Genomic DNA, 13,920 nt, shown 5'->3' on the forward strand with positions numbered 1-13,920 from the left:
CAATATTACCAAAATTCCTCTTCTTGGCTGATAAGGCCATGGCCTGGGCCCTTTCTAGCTCCCTGATCTTGGAATTTACAATTCTCTACTTTCCTCACTTGCACTCAGGTCAGCCATACTCATTTTTCTTTTTTAATTAAATTAATTTATTTATTTTCAGAAAAACAGTATTCATTATTTTTTCACCACACCCAGTGCTCCATGCAATCCGTGCCCTCTATAATACCCACCACCTGGTACCCCGACCTCCCACCCCACCGCCCCTTCAAAACCCTCAGATTGTTTTTCAGAGTCCATAGTCTCTCATGATTCACCTCCCCTTCCAATTTACCCCAACTCCCTTCTCCTAACTCCCCATGTCCTCCATGATATTTGTTATGCTCCACAAATAAGTGAAACCATATGATAGTTGACTCTCTCTGCTTTTAAAAGCAAAATTTCTTAATTGACATATAATACACATTCAAAAATACACAAATAGTAACAAATGGTAAGTATACAGGTCCAATGAATTACCACAAAGTTAACACACCCATGTAGCCAGAATGTAGAGAAAAATGATCAGAAATTATTTCATGTACCCTGTCAGTCATTACTCCCTCCATCCTTCAGGCAACCACTACCCTGGCTTCCAACAAAATAAGATTTATGCTTTCTGATTTTATCTCGATATAATTAGAATCACGGAGCATATAGTATTTGTCTTTCAGTCATCTCTGTGTGAGATTCATTCATGTGTGCAGCCATTACTTTTCACTGCACAGCATTCCTTTGGACGAATAAACAGCTTATTGATCTATTCTACTATAAGTAGCAAGTTAGGTTTTCTGGCTTTGAGCTGCTGCAAATAATGATTCAGTGACCATTCTCATGCATGTCTTTTGGTGTGTAAGTGCACATATTTTGTTTGGGTACATACCAGGGAGTAAAACTACTGGGTCAAAGGAACAAATTCAATTAACTTTTAAAAATAACAATTTTCCACAAGATGGGATCAGGAGGGAGACAAACCATAAGAGATTCTTAATCTCACAAAACAAACTGAGGGTTGCCAGGGGAAGGAGGCTAGGGAGAGGGTGGTGGGGTTATGGACACTGGGGAGGGTGTGTGCTACGATGAGTGCTGTGAAGTCTGTAAGCCTGATGATTCACAGACCTGTACCCCTGAAGCAAATAATACATTATATGTTAAGAAAAATAATAAAAAATATTTTTAAAAATACATAAATAGATTTTTTTAAATGGCACTCTTCCAAAGCAGTAGTACCAATTTTCTACTCCACCAGCATTATATGAGTCTGTTATTCCCCATCCTCAAAAATACTTGAACTTGTCTTTCATAATTTTAGCCATTTAAATGAGTATATGTTAGTATTTCATTGTGATTTTAATTTCCACTTCCTTGACTAATGCAGTTGAATGTTTGTTGTATTTGTTATCTGGGTATCCCTATGCTATGTCTACTCTGATCTACTGTTCATTTTTGCACTGGATTTTTGTATGGACTATAGAAGTTCTTTTTACATTCTAAACAGGATTCCTTTGTCAGATACTGACATTCCAAGACTTATTTTTCAGTCTGTGGTTTGCCTTTTCACTCTTAGTGATGTCTTAGAATGCAAAGAAGTTCTTAATTTTGAAGTCTAATTTGTTATTTTTGTTTATGGTGCATTTACATACTATTTGAAGTAATCCTGGGGCACAGTGGGTTAAAGCCTCTGCCCTCAGCTCAGGTCATGATCCCGGGGTCCTGAGATCGAGCCCCGTATAGGGCTCTCTGCTCAGCACGGAGCCTGCTTCCCCCTCTCTCTTTGCCTGTTTCTCTGACCACTCATAATCTCTCTCTGTCAAATAAATAAAAATCTTAAAAAAAAAAAAAAAAAGGCAAAATTTAGGCAATCTAAAACTTTTTTTTTTTTTTTTTAAGATTTTGTTTATTTATTTGACAGAGCAAGAAAGCACAAGCAGGGGGAGCAGTAGACAGAGAGAGAGAAGAGAAGCAGGGCTCAATCCCAGGACCCTGGGATCATGACCTGAGCCGAAGGCAGATGCTTTACCATCTGAGCCACGCAGGCACCCCTAAGACTGCTTTTTAATTAACAGACATAGATGAATTTTTAGACTGTTCAGTAAAGGGAAAAGGCTGGCACAGCTCTATTTAAGGCTTTAAAAAAGACCTTATTATAATTAAAAGCACAGTTAAATCCTTCAAAATTATGTTAATTAGCCGTTAGAAATAAGCATCATTTCTGTATTTCCAGATAATATACTATTTGAAACAAAAAGCAACATTTTTAAAAAATGGATAAAGATTTTTTAAAAGCTTTACTTGTTTATTTTAGAGACAGAGAGAGAGAGTGTTCACGCACATGCTGCTATGCACAAGAGCTCGGGCAGGTAGGGGTGGCAGGCAGAGGGAGAGGGAGAGAATCTTAAGCAGACTCCCCACTAAGCACGTGGACAAGCTTGATGCCATGACCCTGAGATCATGACCTCACCCAAAATCAAGAGTCAGATGCTTAAGCAACTGAGCCACACAGGTGCTCTGATAATTACAAGGATATGTAAAGTTAACTTAAGATAAAGTCAACAACTCCATAATTTATATTAATGGCAAGATTAACCCCCCAGTAAACAAACAAGGACATATGTAGAACAATTAAACTAGGTGCTTGAAAAAGAAATGTTCCAGAGAACAGTACTGGGTCACTGTTAAATTTCTTGATTTTGGTGTCCTTATTCTTAGACAATACCTACTGAACAATTTAACAACAGTTATCACGTCTTCAACTTTCTCTCAAATGGTAAAAATGAAATTTTAACCTCTATGAAGACACAGAGGTAGGAGAGAAGAAAGAATGATAAAACAAATGTAGAAGTCACAGGGAATACGGAGACTACGTAGAAGTTCTCTGTACTATTAGTGCATATTTTCTGTAAAATTTGAAGCTGCTTCACAAAAAGTTTTTAATTAAAAAAAAATTAAAAATAAATGTTACAAAGTAAACAAAGCCAACACCCACCGTTATGAAAGCAACTCACTCAGAAAGTCACACAATGGGGTGATGTGACTAAGGCTCACACAAAGGGTCACGGGTTTAAATTCTCGTCAGGAACAATGAGGAAGCTCCTACGCAGAACGAACACTGCCTCACAGTATCAGAGTATGGGAGAGCCGTCTCTCATCATCACTCAGGATTATAAACAGAGCTTTGAAATAGGTGCACATTTTTGTTAGAGATTTAAATAGGTTTCCATCATAATTTCATTACAATATGAAAGTTAGGATCATGACTATAAGATGACTTTCATAATGTATCTCTGGGTCCACATGCCTTAGATCTGCAGTCTGATCAGCAGGCTCCACAGTAAAAACAAAGACTTTATTGTGCTTCTTCCATTAACAGTAATAGGCTAGTACTGCATATTAATGATACTAATATACTGATTATATAATGTTAATGTATTTTAATAGACTGCAGAGATCAGCATGAAATGAAATTTCCCTCCTGCTTTTGATGCATATTTCATATTATATTTGGATGAAAAGGATATTCAGCAGAAACAAATAACTGAAGTATAAATATTTACATGTTAATGGTCTACCATTCTTCAGGTATAGTTTTTAATAAAAAAACCAGGAGGACACTTGGAAGTTGTTAAAAGAGTAAATCTTAAAAGCTCTCATCACAAGGAAAAAAAGATGATTGTTAACCCTGTGTGGTGATGGATGTTAACTTACTGTGGTAATCATCTTGCAGTTTATACACATACCAAATAATTATGTTACATACTTAAAACTAATACAATATTATAGGTCAATTATGTTTCAATTTTTTTAAATCCAGGAAATAGAAAAATTCTAGTATGTCATACTTAAAGCATACATTTGAAATAACCTGAAAATACACACCTCCTAGATTGACACTCAAGGTTTTTTACCTCAATGAGCACATCCCCCAATATATGCATATTTATAATTATACCCATACATGTGTCCAATATAACACATACATATCACATATAAATATATATATATATATATATGATCAGAAATTGTGCAGCTAAAAGCCAGCCTAACTCTCCCCTAATAAGGCAGAAGGAAATCATAGAGTACCAAAGGAGAGAAGGAGACTCTACTCCTCTCTAGCAAGAAAAAGAATATAATCATCTACACTTGGAGAAAGTCAACAGTGAATACAGATAAAAATGAATAAATATAAGCACATACTCTACACACTTAGTAATATCCAAGGGAAATTTCCTAATTCTTCCTTGCACAGCCCCTGCAGTCTTACTACTATTTCATATTCTCTTTTCTAATTATTCTTCCACTTTTAGTATAATTTTATTGCTTTCTCTGTAGAGAAGTTCACCTGTCAATATAGTTCTTTTTATTTTTACTTCCCAGGGCAAATGCACTGCAGTACCTTTCTTTAGTCCTGATGGTAACCCTTTACCTTTGCGTATCAACTTCAAGTCTACTTTCATCACACTTGCAACTGGCAGCTTCTACCCTAAAACTGCAAAGGACAAATGAGAATCACAGAGACAACTAGGTACTTACCCAAAGAATATAAACATAGTGGTTCTAAGGGGCACATGCACCCCAGTATTTATAGAAACAATGCCCACAATAGCCAAATTGTGGAAAGAGTCCAACTATCCATTGACAGATGATGGATGAAGAAGATATGGGATACACACACACACACACACACACACACACAGTGCACTATTACTCAGCCATCAAAAAGAATGATACCTCACCATTTGCATTTATGTGGATGAAACTAGAGGGTCTTATGCTAAGTAAAATAAGAGCCGGAGAAAGATAAATGCCATATGATTTCACTCATACATGGAATTTAAGAAACAAAACAGATGAACAGAGTGGAAAGGAAGAAAAAAAAAAAGATAAAAACAGAGAAGGAGGCAAAACACAAGAGACTCTTAACCACAGGAAACAAGCGAGGGTTGCTGAGGGCAGGTGGGTAGTGAGGTGGGGTAACTGGGGGATGGGCATTAAGGAGGCACTTGATGTAATGAGCACTGGGTGTTCTATGCAACTGATGAGTCACCAAATTCTACCCCTGAAACTAGTACTATACATGTTAACTAAACTGAATTTAAAAAAAAAAAAAAAATCACAGAGCCCAATCTGTATGTGAGTTATATTGATGTATCTGAAATGAGGTCACCCTGACATACACAAGCTGACCTAGCAATATGAGTATCTATCACTAGACAAGAATGCTACAAGAAACAAAAATTACAGGCCAATACTCTTGGTGAACAGTGCAAAAATCCTCAACAAAATACTAGCAAACTCAAATCAACATTACATTAGAAGAATCACATACCATGATCCAGTGGGGTTTATTCCTGAGATGCGAGGCTGGTTCAAAACATGCAAATCAATCAATATGACATACCACATTAACAAAATGAAGGATAAAAGTCACATGATCATCTCCATAGATAAAAATCATACGATCATTTCAATAGATACAGAAAAGTCACATATGACAAATCCAACATTGTTTCATGATAAAAACCGTCAACAATTTAGGTATAGATGGAATGTACCTCAACATAATAAAGGCCATACGTGACAAACCCAAAGCTAACGTTATACTCCACAGTGAAAAGCTAAAAGCTTTTCCTCTAAGATGGAGAACAAGACAAGGATATCTGCTCTTGCCACTTTTTACTTAATATAGTCCTAAAAGTCCTAACCCAAGCAATTAGGCAAGAAAAATAAATAAAAGGCATCCAAACTGGAAAGGAAGCAATAAAACTGTGTTTAGGGATGACATGACACTACTTTTAGAAAACTTTAAAGACTTCCCCCTCAAACAAACTTTTAGAATAGAATAATTTTATAAAGTTTCAGGAAACAAAATTAATACATGAAAACCAGCTGTATTTTTTCTACATGCTAACACCAAACTTTCAGAAAGAGAAGAAAACAATCCCATTAACAATTACGTCAAAAAGAAGAAAATACCCCGAAACAAATTTAACTGAGGAGCTGAAAGATACACTGAAAACTGTTAAGACATGGGTGAAAGGAATTGAAGAAGGAACAAACAAATGGAAAAACATTCTGTGCTCATGGATTGGAAGAATACTGTTAAAATGTCTGTACTATCCCTAGTTTGGAGTCTGTTCTTTGGTACTTTTTTTTTTTTTTTTTGGTATTTCTTATGTATATTCAATGTGTAAAATAAACTTTTAGTCATTTAGAAAAAAAGAAAAGAAAATGTCCATACCATCCAAAGAAACCTACAGATACATTGCAATCAATCCCTAATAAAATTCCAATGGCATTTTTCACAGAAATAGAACAAAGTTTGTACAGAACCACAAAAGACCCCAAAAAGCCAAAAACAAACTTGAGAAAGGACAATGATGGAGACATCACCTTTCCTGATTTCAAACTATATTACAAGCTGTAGTGATCAAAACATAACAGCACTGGCATAAAAAAAAAAAAAAAAAAGCCACACAGATCAAATGGAAAATAGAGAACCCAGAAATAAAGCCACATATATATGGTCCATTAATTTTCAACACAGGAGCCAAGAATATACAATAGAGAAAGGACAGTTACTTCAATAAAGGGTGCTGGGAAAACTGGATAGCCACATAGGAAAAAATGAAACTGGACCCCATCTTACAGCATACACAAAAAATCAACTCAAAATGGATTAAAGAATGTAAGACCTGAAACCATAAAACACCTAGAAGAAAACATGGGCAAACTCCTTGATATTGGCGTTGGCAAAGATTTTTTAGACGTGACACCAAAAGCAAAGCGAACAAGTGGATTACTCAAACTAAAAGCCTCTTCTAATCAAAGGAAACCATGAGCAAAATGAAAAAACCTATGGACTAGGAGAAAATATTTGCAAAGCATATATCCAAAAAGGGCTTCATACCCAAAATACACAAGGAACGCCTACAACTCAATAGCAAAAAAAACCCAACAATTTGATTAAAAAATAAACGGAAGAGACATTTTCCCAAAGAAGACACAAAAAATGGCCAAAAAGTACAAAAATGGTGTTCAACATCAATAAAATGAGGGAAATGCAAATCAATACCACACTGGAATATCACCTCACACCTGCTAGAATGTCTATTATCAAAAAGACAAAGGGGTACATGAGTGCCTCCTTTGGTTAAGCGTTTGCTTTCGCTCAGGTCATGACCCCAGGCTCCTGGGATCAAGGCCTGCATCAGACTCCCCGCTCAGCGGTGAACTTCCCTCTCCCCCCGCTCCTGCACATGTGTTCTCTCTTACTGTCTCTCAAAAAAATAAATAAAATCTTAAAAAAAAAAAAAAGGGATAATAAATACTAGCAAGGGTGTGAAGAGAAGGGAAACCTAGTACACTATGGGTGGGAATGCAAACTGGTACAGCCACTGTGAAAAAGAGTATGGAGGGATTCCCTGAGAAATTAAAATAGAACCACCATGTGATCCAGCAATTCCACTTCCGGACAATACCGGAAAAAACCAAAATCACTATCTCCAAGAGTTATCTATACTCCCATGCTCACTGCAGCATCACCCACAACAGTCAGTTATGAAAACATCTACCCACAGATGACTGGATAAAGAAAATGTATGTGTGTGTGTGTGTGTGTGTGTGAATATGTATATGTATATATGTGTGTATGCATATACACATATACATACACACACACACACACACACACACACTATATGTAGTCCTGGGACCCCATGATCCTGGGGTACCTGGGTGGCTCAGTCAGTTACGCATCTGCCTTCAGCTCAGATCATGATCCCAGGGTCCTGAGCTCAAACCCCACATTGGGCTCCCTGCTCAGCAGAGTCTGCTTCTCTCTCTCTCCCTGTGTGTGCGTACTCACACGTGTGTGCGCTCTCTTTCTCTAGCTCTCACTCTCTCTCTCAAATAAAAATCTTAAAAAATTAATTAAATTAATAAAAATGGCAAGGCCTAAGGGCACCCAGATGGCTCAGCTGGTTAAGCAGGCGACTCTGGATTCTGGTTCAGGTCACGATCTCAGGGTCATGAGACTAAGCCCCATGTCGGGCTCTGAGCTGGGCATGGAGCCCACTTAAGGTTCTCTCTCTCTCTCTGCCCCTCCCCTCCCTATGCTTGTTCTCTCATAAAAAAAAATAAAATAAATTTAAGAAATGGCATGGCCCACGCATGTCTCCGTGTTTTCATTACACAATGGTAAACACATTAAAGAGTACTATATTAAATGATGGTGGCGGTGGTGGGGCGAAGTATACCAAAGTAAGCTGAACTCGAAGTTTCTTCAAAAATCTTCTTTAGTTAATAAAATCATTGCATCTCTTTTTTTGTAAGGGCTCAGGTTCTTAAGTAACTAAAGAGTATTACAAAAAAACAGCATTTTATAATTAAAATCATTTCTTAAAATGTCTATTCAAATATCACTAAATATCAAAAATATCAAATATCACTAAACAGAATACTTTTTAAAACTGAAGATGCAACTATTTCCTCAGAGACCTTTGTAGGACCTTAATATAATTTAATCTCTGAGGACTATCAATTCTTCTCATTAAAAAAGGACATCTCAATGACATTTAGGAGTGATTAAACTTAATCTGACTCAGTAACTGAGCGCTAGTCAATTTTCCACGTGGTTAGCTTGTGTCCCACAAAGTCACGGGGGTATTGCCTACACTCACTATTCCCACTCCAATGCCCACTTTTCTACTACTTTGAATATACCCCTTTCTAAAGTATGCCTTAAAGCTTTAAATTTTCCAGGGTGCCTGGGTGGCTCAGTTGACTCAGGTAATGATCTCGGAGTCCTGGGATCAAGCCCCGCATCAAGCCCCACATCGGGCTCCCTGCTCAGCGGGACGCTTGCTTCTCCTTCTCCCTCTCCTCCAGCTTGTATGCCCTCTCACTGTGTCTCTATCAAATAAATAAAATCTTTACCCCCAAAAAACACAACTTTAAATTTTCCATTATTTTGATCACAAAGCCCTTTGCCAGCAGCATCTTACCACTTTGAGAGAGACAATACCATACTGCACCCATGTTTTGAGCTGGCTTGGGGGAGTTAACCTGATTATTGTAAAATGCATCGTGGTGAGAGAGGAGAAACGAAGGAATGGAGAAAAGGAGAAAGGAAGAAACTGAAAGTGCTTTAAATCGAGTTCAGTTCAGAGGGAAATATGGGTGGTACTAAGCATATGGAGTAAAAATTTAAACACTGTTCTGTTCTATATCTACCTAAAAGTAATACTGGTTTTTAATCATTTGTCTACATATACTAACTTGAGAAAATATGAATTCAGATATTTAAAAATAAAGGGGAAAGGAATTAAAAATCTTTCTACAAAACAGAATGAACTATTCCTTTGCATTTTTATTCAAAAATATCGTTCATCTCTTGCAGAAACACTGGAATGACATAACCTTAAATAATTGTGATCAACCAAGGGAAGCAGCACACAAGCTGGGATGGGGAGGAAGACAAACCGTAAGACTCTTAATCTCACAAAACAAACTGAGGGTTGCTGGGGGTTAGGGGGGGTAGGGAGAGGGTAGCTGGGATATGGAAAAAAATAAAAATTAATAAAAATAAGAAAATTTTAAAAAGAAACATTTTTTTACTTTACCAAAGACCAAAATATTGAGTAAATGTTCAAATCTGAAACATAATGGAATCTAGCCATCTCATCTACTATGCACTGTGCTATTTACTCTTCATGATAGATAACAAAAGATGGTAAAAACTATTATTGTCCTTGATAGAAAAAACTTTTTCTAGAGTAAAAAGAGAAGGAAAAAAAAAAAGCTCTATGGTGCCATCTTTTGGACTGTTCAAGTTTCCTTAACAAAATTCTTTCTTACGTTATGAGAAACAATTTATTGATCAGTATCAAGATAAGAATAAACAATTACCATTTGTACACCTTAAGCCATATTTGCTCTTATTCTATACTTCTGTATTAAGATTTAAAGATATATTTATATGAAACATTTTATATAACACTAAAATTCTAACAATTCTGAAAATAAAGGATTTTTAATAACACACTACATGTTCTCAGCACCTGTGGTAGTGATTCCCAAAGTGACTCACCCACACTATCAGGAGCATCATCATCTGGGACCGTTTTAGAAATGCAAATTCTTGGACCACACTTCAAAGGGACAAAACTGGAATGAAGGTGGGAGGAGTCTGCATTTCAATAAGCCCTCCAAGTGATTCTGATACAGCTAACCTGTGAAAAACAATGTCCCAGGGGATTCTGAAGGTCCACAGATAATCCTGACCCACACACTGGTTAAGAATCACTAGTAGATCAGCAGTTCATAACCTCAGCTACACACTGGGATCACCAAAGAGTTCTCAAAACACCAGGGTCCCATTCCAGTACTTGATTTAATAATTCTGTGAAGTGAGTAAAGCCTGGGCACTAGAACTTTTAAGTCTTCCAAGGGATTCTAAAATACAGCCAAGATTGAAAGCCAATATTTAAAGCACCGTATTTTCTTTTCTTTCTTTTTCTTTTCTTTTTTTTTTTTTTTTTTACCTTTATTTATTTGACAGAGAGAGAGATCACAAATAGGCAGAGAGGCAGGCAAAGGGTGACGCAGGCTCCCTGCCGAGTAGAGAGCCCAATGCGGGGCTCAATCCCAGGACCCTGAAATCATGACCTGAGCTGAACGCAGAGAGGCTTAACCACTGACCCATCCAGAAGGCCCTAAAGTATTATATTTTCAAAAGGAAGAGTTCAATGAGAGTCTTAGATTAAGCACAGTTTGAATTGAGACATGAAAAGTTAGCCTTTAAAACCACGATACACTCAAAATACCACTACAAAGAAAGAAGAAAAGAAAGAACTGGTTCACTTCAAGTCTGTAAACGTCATATTTTCAAAGGATACATAATATGTCCATTACTTAAAGTGGAAAGATAATAAATAAATAAATAAATAAATACTGTGCATTCCTGGTTGTTGAGATGGTTTAAAAAAAAAAAAAAGAGGACAATGACAGCCTTTGCCCTTAAAAGACCTTCTAACATATTTGGGCATATTTCATAATAACAAAGTATAAATGCCAAATTTGAAGTACAGATTGAATCCAGAAGTCAATGGAGGAAGAAATCACATCTAATCATAGTAGTATTTAGGATGGTCACAAACGGGTTAGAATTTCACTCTAAGAATGAATTACGTATGGAGTATTTGCAAAGCTGCTGCTGGGCGGAGCTGATGGGATCTAGATATACGGGTTGTTGGGTTTTTTGGGGGGTGGAAGGGGCTGATAATATGTAATATAAAAGAACCGTGTTCATTAAGGGATTTCTCATGACTTGGCTATTTTGTCAATTTTCCCAAGGATGGTACGTAACTGGTACCATTCTAGAGACACAGGACAAATATGAGAGAAGTTAATTCATGACATACAATGGATGCCTTGTGCCATGGTTTTCACACTTAGCATGACCCAGAATCACTTGGAGGGCTTGTTAAGACAGACCACTGGGCCACAGCCTTAGAGTCTGACTTTGGGGTAGGGCCCCAGAATGTGTATTTCTAACCAACTCTTTAAATGTTGCTGCTACTGCTACTGCAAAAATAACACCTTGAAAACCACTGCTTTAGGGCACTAAAACTTAATTCTCTGGTGGTATTCTCATTAAGGCTAACATGAAGTATATATTTTTTTCATTTTTATTTTGGAGGTCATTCATACTCATTAACTAGAGAAACAGACCACTAGAAAGAAGCAGCATCACCTTTACTCCCTCTATTCAAGACATTATCTTGATCTGTTTTACTACAGTCTTCTCTTTAGAAATAACTGGAGTATTCTTGACTGTAACATAAATAGGAATGTGTGCAACCACTGTACCAACTGAAAGATACCATGGAGGCTAAAAAGCACAGCCAATTCACTCAGATGCACTACGACAGAGCCATAACTCTTCTCAGGCTCCTATGAAAAATGGAATTTCTGCTCATTGATAGTACAAAGGACAGTTCATCCATCCTTTCATATCAACATTAGTCTTGTGCTATTAAACTTGAGTTATCTTTTGGTCAACTAGACCAAGTAGTGATTGAAATATTTTCAACAGTGGTATGTAGGCAACATATTTTCTAAGCCCTTTCCTTTCTGAAAATATTCTTTTACAATTATACCAAATGACAACTTGGTTGGGTAGGAAACTCTTGAGTCTTAACGACTTTATTTCACAGCTTTCTCAATCTATTAACTTCTGGCACTTGGTGTAACAAACTCTGAAACCAGAATTGACTTACATTCCTTGGTATATAACTTGTATTCACTAACTACTCCTTCACCTCTACTCCCTGGCCTAGACACTTACAGGTTTTTTCCATTAAAGCTTGTAATTTAGAAAAACTTACCTCAGCTTTTCTCTAAATGTGGATCTCTTTTCAGCCCGCTGAAAGAGTGTGTTTCCCTTAATTATATACATTATATATATTAAATATAGTGCAGGTTTGAGAGTTGTTTTTGTTTTGAAATTAAAGAAAGTCATCTTTATATGAGGTCATTATTTTTATTCCAAGTGCTTAATTTACTTCCCATGAAATATTCTTTTGTTGGGTTCCTAATATCCTTCTTCTGTATTCATTACCTCAAAATGTTTCTTCTTACCATTTTCATCCTTGTCCTTTTACAGTTAGTGCTTTTCAAGTTTGTCCTCCACAGATACAGCTTCTTGACCTAGAATATTAAATTCACCTTCTAATCTACTGGCCTGAGGGGAATGTCAGTTTTGCTACTCCCCTCACCCGTCCTTGCGTTCCCTTCTGCCTCTCCTCTGAGCTCACTGTCTCCTCATGGGCAGTCTTTCCCATTTCATGCAAGCTGTATCTTTTCACCGTTATTCAGTATGCCCAATGTTGTTTTTATTTTCATTTTCTCCAGGTTCCTTGCACATTCACAAGGCAGCTGTTCCTTCAAATTTCAATTCTTTTCCTTCCTCTTATTCTGCAATATTTTTTCAGGGATTTTTTTCTTCAGTCTTTTCCTCACGGTAACATGTCCTTGACAAAAAAAGCACAATCCACTCACGTTCTGTATATGTTAACAAGCCAAGAGGTACACGTTGCCCCCTGATCCTGCTTTCTCACCACACCTGCTAGTTGAGTCCTTTCCCATAATGACATGCAAGATCTATGCAACTCCCAGTGCCCAAGAGCTTTATCTAGTTTGGTTCTATCAGAAAAAGAAGGAGACTTCTTATATTCCCAATGACTAATCTCTGAAACTTTGAACATGGAATCTTTGAAATTCTTCCCTTCAGCCTCCTATTACCTATCTAAATCCTACCTTTTCCTGCCACGAAGACCCATTCTGACTTCTCACTTCCTTAAAGGCTTGTCTTTGGTATAGCTAGTATCATACAATTTTCCCCTTTCCAGTCATTATTTCATGTTTTTCCAACTCTACATCAAGTTATTCAAGGCCAGAAACATTTAAGACTTCTTTGTAATTATACAGACATAAAAGAAATACTCTGTCAATTGATAAGAAAGATAGTTTTTTCAGAGAACTTCAGAAAGTATCCAGACACTTTCACTAAGGCGAGATTTTGTGCAATAGACATAAGTTAGGCAAACACATCCCCAAGATTCAGACTAAAAATCCCTTAACATTCCAGTTTCTTCTCTGAAGCTGTTGCAAGCTTATACGTAAACCATCAGTTTACTTATAAGTAGAAAAAGGACTCTTTGTAACAACGTAACAGAAAATTCAACCCATTCTGTTGGTTAAAAAAGCTTGCTAATTCAAGACGCTAAAGTAGTATATAACTTAATTAAGAACATATTCTTTTGGTGACGATCATCTAAAAGTGTTAAAAGCAAATATTATATCCTAAACCTGAAAAGATCCAAA

The 13,920-nt window shown here is 36.8% G+C and overlaps 1 protein-coding gene across 6 annotated transcripts in view; it reads right to left on the reverse strand.

Annotated features, from left to right (window-relative positions):
* Positions 1 to 13,920, reverse strand: part of HIBCH (3-hydroxyisobutyryl-CoA hydrolase) — a 95,872-nt gene that overhangs the window by 45,015 nt on the left and 36,937 nt on the right. The gene's annotated exons all lie outside the window — the stretch shown is intronic.

This window comes from Mustela erminea, chromosome 8 (assembly GCF_009829155.1).
Source record: "Mustela erminea isolate mMusErm1 chromosome 8, mMusErm1.Pri, whole genome shotgun sequence".
Taxonomy (NCBI): domain Eukaryota; kingdom Metazoa; phylum Chordata; class Mammalia; order Carnivora; family Mustelidae; genus Mustela; species Mustela erminea.